Genomic DNA, 6,926 nt, shown 5'->3' on the forward strand with positions numbered 1-6,926 from the left:
AAAGGAGAGCCTTGGCACCGCATTAAACTACCCGCTTTTGCCATAAGCACCATCCAAGATACCCCCATAGATCTCAAACAATACCAACAAGATTTATAGGTCTCAGACGGAGAGCTTGCACCGCACTTAACAGGACCAAGCCATCTCAGTAGCTGAAGGCATCGTAATGCGGGACGGTAAATGTGTCGTGCCAAGGGCCCTCCAAAATCCGATCATCAAGCTACATCACGAATACGCTCATGTTTCAGAGAAAACAGAGCTAATTCAACAATATTTCTGGTGGCCCCGAATGCATACCGACGTTGACCACTGGTGCAAAATCATGTTCAATATGTGCGACTCAACCAGGGAAAACCTGGTCGCACCAAAGGTCCATGGGAATCCCTGCAACTAGATTTCATTGGGCCATTGCCTAGTGCCAGAGGGGGGGTATCACTATTGCCTCGTGATAATTTATAAATTCTCCAAATGGGTGGAGGCCATCCCCACACGCAATAATACGGCATATACCGTAGCACGAGTACTAGCGAACCAGATAATTCCCCTCTGGGGAGCACCAACCCAAATGGAGTCAGATCAGGGAACCCACTTTACAGGGCAAATAATGAAAGATCTGTGCAAAATGCTAAACATCCAACAGAGATTCAACCATCCCGGAGCTCTGGGGTCTATACGGGATGTGAAAACTGAACCGCACCATCAAAGAGCACATTGCTAAGCAGGTAGCGCAGCATAAGAGGCAGTGGACTGATCCTCTGCTGACGGTGCTAACAGTGTTGTGAGCTACTCCCTCCAAAGCCACAGGCATCAGTCATTTTGAGCTAATGACTGGGAGAGTAATGAAATTGCTCATAGACCCAGAGATCTCACCTGCAGACGTGGGGCCTCATACTCGCAACACAGCAAACCATCTTAACCAACCTGCAAGAATGGCTCAAGGTGCTACCCGTGCATGCTGCCTTAAAGCCACAGTCCGACCGGATAAATGATGCATTATTTAACCCGGCCACTGAAAACAAATTTGCTGAAGGGGACAAGGTCATGATCAGTCTTCGTCAAAGAACGCTTTTGCACCCCGTTGGCACGGACCCTATGAAGTAAAGGCCGTATGCAACAGCTGCATAGCAGTTCAGATAAACGAAACCTAAAATGGTATCGCATGACCCAATGCAAATTTCAGAGGCCACCCGCCACATAACGTATACATGTAAGTGTATGCACCCATTCTGTCTTACAGACTGGCTGCTGCGATCCCATGGACACCAGATGCCAGGAGGGTCTTTGGACCCACGTGTATTGAATTGGGACAGCGTGTGCAGCCTATGCACAACCTAGGTTGTGGAAGATGGGTGTGGAGACATTAAGGGGCCAATCACAGGAAACTCAATCACAATCCCAGCGAGAGAACCAGTTTTATGGCCTCCCGGTGTAGCACCGGACCCAGATTGCACTGCACAAACCTGCTGTAAATCAGGCTCCACCCATCTTCCCATCCAGACAATCACAGGACACACATCAGTAGGCAAATTTAACTCTAACCGCACCCTCTGGTACCAGCTACAGGAGTATAATGATAAAGGTACTGGTGGTCTCACTGTCATACACAATCAAAACAATGGCCTAGATCCTAAAAAGTGTTATAACACAAAGGACCTAAAGGTCAGCCTTATGCAAATGCATTCATACAGGAGCACATAATTCCACACATATGGAATACACCTCACTACTATTCAACCTGACTTCTTCCCCTACAGTCGAACGCAAACCCAAGCCGATTGTATGGACAAATTGAAGAGAGTACATACTGTGTTGGACTGTGCGAGGCCAATCAGGATGCATGTACTTCTTAATTTGGTCAACATGTTACATTTGCATAGGTGGTTTGCATCAAGCCAGATGAAAACCATCCACTATGCAGAACTGTCAGTGCTCCCACCCCCTAGCCGTTGTTTGTTTTTTCCCCATCCATGTGCTTTTGTTTTCCTTGTGTTTTAGCCCTGCTCTGCTCCCCGCCCGGTTCTCCGCACATCTGATTGCTCATCGCCTTCACCTGCCTGCCTGCACACCTGCTTCCCATCCCCTTATAGGGCAGGGCTGACATCTGCCCTTCTTTTCCCTGTCCTGTTGCTAGTTTGTAGCAGTTCATTTTCTGACTGTCTTCGTCCCCGCAAATTTTTCCTGTTCGTTGCCTTATTCCGTTTTCGACCTGCCCGTTTTTCGACCCGAGTTTTGCCTGCCGATCCGTTCTGTTCGCCCGATCTCTCTGCCTGCCTGTTTGACCCTGCCTGCTCCGATTTACCCTTTCCTGGATTTTCCCACGGACTGCCTCTCTGGTTTTCGACCCTGGCTGTTTACTGTTTACGATCTGTGCATCGGATTACTTCTGCCCGGACATCTACGCACGACGGTCTGCGACTGAGTCCTTGCCCGAGCCCTGACAAGAACTCCTAACAACTATAATGCTATACAATGGTGATGAATGCAATGGTTGTATAGGATTCTATGCAACTTTTCCCTTTATACATCTCGATCAAGTATTTCTGAATTCAACCATACGCTCCCTCTGAGTTGTGATAAGAGATCAGCTTATTAAATGGGATCATCTTACATCAGACAATCACAGGACACACAACAGTAGACAAATTTAGCTCCAACAGATGTGTCATTGTCAGCATCCTCATCCTCTGCATCACAATCGCAATCATCCAATGCTGTTACTTCAGGCAAGTCATCCTCTCCCTGCACGCAGCCACATGCACCACCTTAGCTCTAGGTCCCCTACAGCTACCACCACCATTGCTGCGGGGTTCCGGGGGACTAAGGTGGGAATGGGAGACTCCTGACAACATATGGACTGTGGCACACAAGGGACTGTTGTTCAAGTAAACATTCTAAAACATTTAAAAAAAAAAAACTATTCTCGGTCCATAATCGACAGGCAGCCGGCTGAGGAATGTTAGTGTGTTCCATTTGAACTGGGAAGTCAGAATTTCCGAGTGCCCAGTGGGAAATTTCAACTGGAACGTGAGAACAGGATTGGATTCCCAAGGACGACCATCAATGCCATGCCCAGAAAAGCAGCGCGTGGGGACATGCGATGGATCAGAGATGACCCACTGCTGTTTGTCAAGTGGAGAGATACAAGGGATGTCACGCTCTGCTCCACTGTCCACAAGGCCTACAGCGGGCAGTCTGTGCAGCACCGTATCAGAAACCCAAATGGCACCTGGTCCACCCGACAGATCCCAGTGCCAGAGCCTGTGAGGGTAAACAAGTTCATGGGGGGAGTTGACTTGTCTGACGCTCTAATAAAGTACTTCTCTGTGACACAGAAGAGCAGGCGCTGGTATGTGAAGCTGTTTCTCCACTTTGTTGACATCGCGGTGGTGAACAGCATCATCCATAAGGAGCTGGCACTGGCAGGGCAGCAGAAGCCCCTCACACAGCACTTCAGGGAGCTGTTGTGCATGGAGCTGGCTGATGGTGGGCAGCCACAGGCATCTACATCTCGAGAGGCCACCAGTGAGGCATCCACATCTCTGCCTCAGGTTCCGGAGCAGAAAACACAGGGATGCGTCCCTGTTCCAGTTACTGAAGTGTCTACGCATCCTTCCCTGAAAGCCACTGAAGGGAGGAGGAAATGTGTGCACTGCAAAATGAAGACAATGTATAAGTATAGATCTTGCAATGTGGCACTCTGCATAGTTGTGGACCGGCTATGCTTTGGAGTAGAAGTTGAAGTAGTCCACTCCTACAAATATCTTGGAGTGCACTTAGATGACAGGCTGGAGTGGACTACGAACACAGAGGACCTTTACAAGAAGGGCCAGTCGGCTTTACTTCCTGCAGAGACTACGATCCTTCAATGTCAGCAACAAGATGCTGCAGATGTTCTACCAGTCTGGTTTCCAGTGCCATCTTCTACGCGGTGGTGTGCTGGGGGTGTGGTCTGAAAGCTGGGGAAGCTAACAGACTGAACAAGCTCATCAGGAAAGCCAGCTCTGTCATAGATGGCGGAATTGAGCTGGACTTACTAGGGGCGCTGGCGGAGAGAAGGATGCTTAACAAGCTGGTGAGCACCCTAAACACCTCCCATCCTCTCCATGACGGGCTTGTGAAGATGAAGAGCACCTTCAGTGGCAGGCTGATCTCCCCAAAATGCTCCACTTAGAGGCACACTGCCTGCATCCATCAAACTATACAACTCCTCCCCTCCGCTGTAACATGGGATTGACTGGCACCTGATGGCCTGTGCTGTCCCCAAGTAATCCCTCCCTTTTTGTGTAGTTTGTGCATTTTTGCCTCTAAAGGACTCCCAAGTCCAACAGGTGGTGATGGAGAGGTTTTGGGTACATTTTGGATAGGGTAATGAGGCATCATGTTGGTTTCCTTGAAAGAAATATTAATTTTAGTCTGAAATGGACTTACATTTGTCTGTTCTATGACACAAGACAAAAAAAAAAACTTGATGTACAGTGACAAATTTTTTTGCATTTGGAGAGGTTTGGTGACATTTGGAGACATGTAAGGGGACCCCTTGGAAATTGCTGTGTAGTATCTACACCAAATTTTGTACCAAGGTTGTCAAGACCTTAGGCAATCAGAAAATGTGGAGCATGACTGATGTTTGATCCCCAGCATCCCTACACACATTGTAAAACAAATAAGGCATTTTGTTTTCACAATTTTTGTCGTCATATTATGCTCTCAAATGGAACCTAAATGAAGGAAATAAAATGCTGAAGGTGAATGAATGTCTGGGCCCAACTGTCTGCTTCAATTTAAGCCCTCAATGATGCTTGTGCAATGTGTACAACTTGAGATATCTAGTGTTAAAGTGGGGTACCTACAAATTGTTTGAACTTGACACTTCAGGAACGGCTCAACCAAATCAGATATACATAAAATCTGGGTGACAAGCCTAGTACAATGATACTTCGACCTAAAGGAAAGAAATGAGGCAAAATTTGCAAAACATGTATTCAAAATATGGAATTATATCCTGAGACATGCACAGCATATACATCATCATAAAACATTTGTAAACTAAAAAAATATGGGATGGATTCAGGAGCGCTCTCAATCTGATCCTGCTGTTGTAAGATGCTAGGTTTTCGCATACATGCTCCCCAGAATTTTTTCAAAGCAATTCTGCTTTGCTCCCCAGAATTGTATTTTCAAAGCATATTACAATTGTTTTTACCTTATAGATTTAAAGAGTTGAAACTAGCACCATTTGAATTCTATGTACACGTGTGGCATGGTCAAGTGTCCAGACCTTAGGTATGTGAAAGATGTTGCAGATAATAGATTAGTTTTTGAAAAATATGCAGAGGGAGTTGAAAGAGCTGAGGAACTGCTACATGGAGTATAGTATGTTGGAGGATGCTTGGGCACAATTTGCCCTCTAACAGAAAGAAAGATTGGAAGCTAAAGACAGACAAGCTATATTTAATGATGTTGAGGACATCAGTGATATTCCAGAGTTACACAATGTAGGACATAAAACAATGGATATTAAATCAGGACAGATTAATGTAACATTATCTACAGCAAAAAGCAGTCATATTTTACAAAATTAGGAAGTGGTGTTTGGATAAAGTTCAAGGTAAAGAACCACATCCCTTCCAGTTTTTTGTAACAGGTGGTGCAGGTACTGGTAAGAGTCACCTTATCAAGAGTATATATTATGAGGCAAGTAAAATATTGTCACAATGTCAGCCTAATCCAGATGTCTGCAAATGTATCTGGGTATATCCAAATCAACTTCACCACTTCAACAGCAAAAAAAAAAAAAAAAAAAAAAGGTCACTACAAACAAATCCAACAGAATTTCAAAAAGCACTTGTATTCTCTGAAGGAAATCAACTGTTCCTGGATGCAACAAAATGCTGCAGTGACGAACACTTCACAAAACCAAAGTACTCTAGATGTTTCTTTAAAACACAGCTTTTAAAAAATTGCCATTATATTTCTCATTTACTTTCCAAACCAAACTTACATTCTTCTACAGTGTTACCTATTGTCACATTTCGCCATTATCACTTGATGTTCTTCATTGAAATCATGCACTACAAACACTAACCAGAACCATTTTTTTCTAGATCTATACAATCCATCAGGAACTGGATTTTTCTGTGATAAATCTCCAACAAGGCAGACGGAACGCTAACACTTTGGGGACCCTTAATACACAGCATTACTGAGGGACAGTCATACACAATCACATATTTCAACACGCAAATACAATGACATGACATTAACAAATGACACCACATTGACGCTTAGGAAATGGCCACACACACACACAGCACATCACAGACACATACTTCACAGCAAACAACTATCACTGCAACAATCACTGCAGCACAGCTTTTCATAAAACATCAATGCCCATCCTGCTTCAAAAATCTACCACCACCACCACCACCACCACTTCATGCAACACAAATGTACACATTGTTTTACTACATGCTGAAGTGGGATGTGCTGTATCACAATGCATGGCACTTTCAAATTAACACAAAACAATGCAACACGCACGTATAAAATTTCCACACCAGAAATTCATGAGTACTTAAAACCACCTCCAACACTTACCACAACAAAATGCAGTTATATGACACTGACAGGCCCTGCACTTTCCTTTACCATTTCCAAGAACCACATTATGCACATGCCCAAACCACCATCCTCCTCCCAAACAAAATCATAGCACTATTACACTTTATCACATTCAAAATTTTCAATTTGTTACTTAGTGCAAGAGTTGTACAAACTCTTGTAACATTCTCTGTTCTCATCCTTATGTCTGCAATCATCTCATTGTATTACCATTCTTTTAGTAAATATTTTGATATTTACAAATTCACACACTTTACAACTAAGTCTACTAACATTTATTCGTAGAACTACAACACTTCACG

The sequence above is a fragment of the Megalops cyprinoides genome, chromosome 6 (genome assembly GCF_013368585.1).
Source record: "Megalops cyprinoides isolate fMegCyp1 chromosome 6, fMegCyp1.pri, whole genome shotgun sequence".
Lineage (NCBI taxonomy): Eukaryota > Metazoa > Chordata > Actinopteri > Elopiformes > Megalopidae > Megalops > Megalops cyprinoides.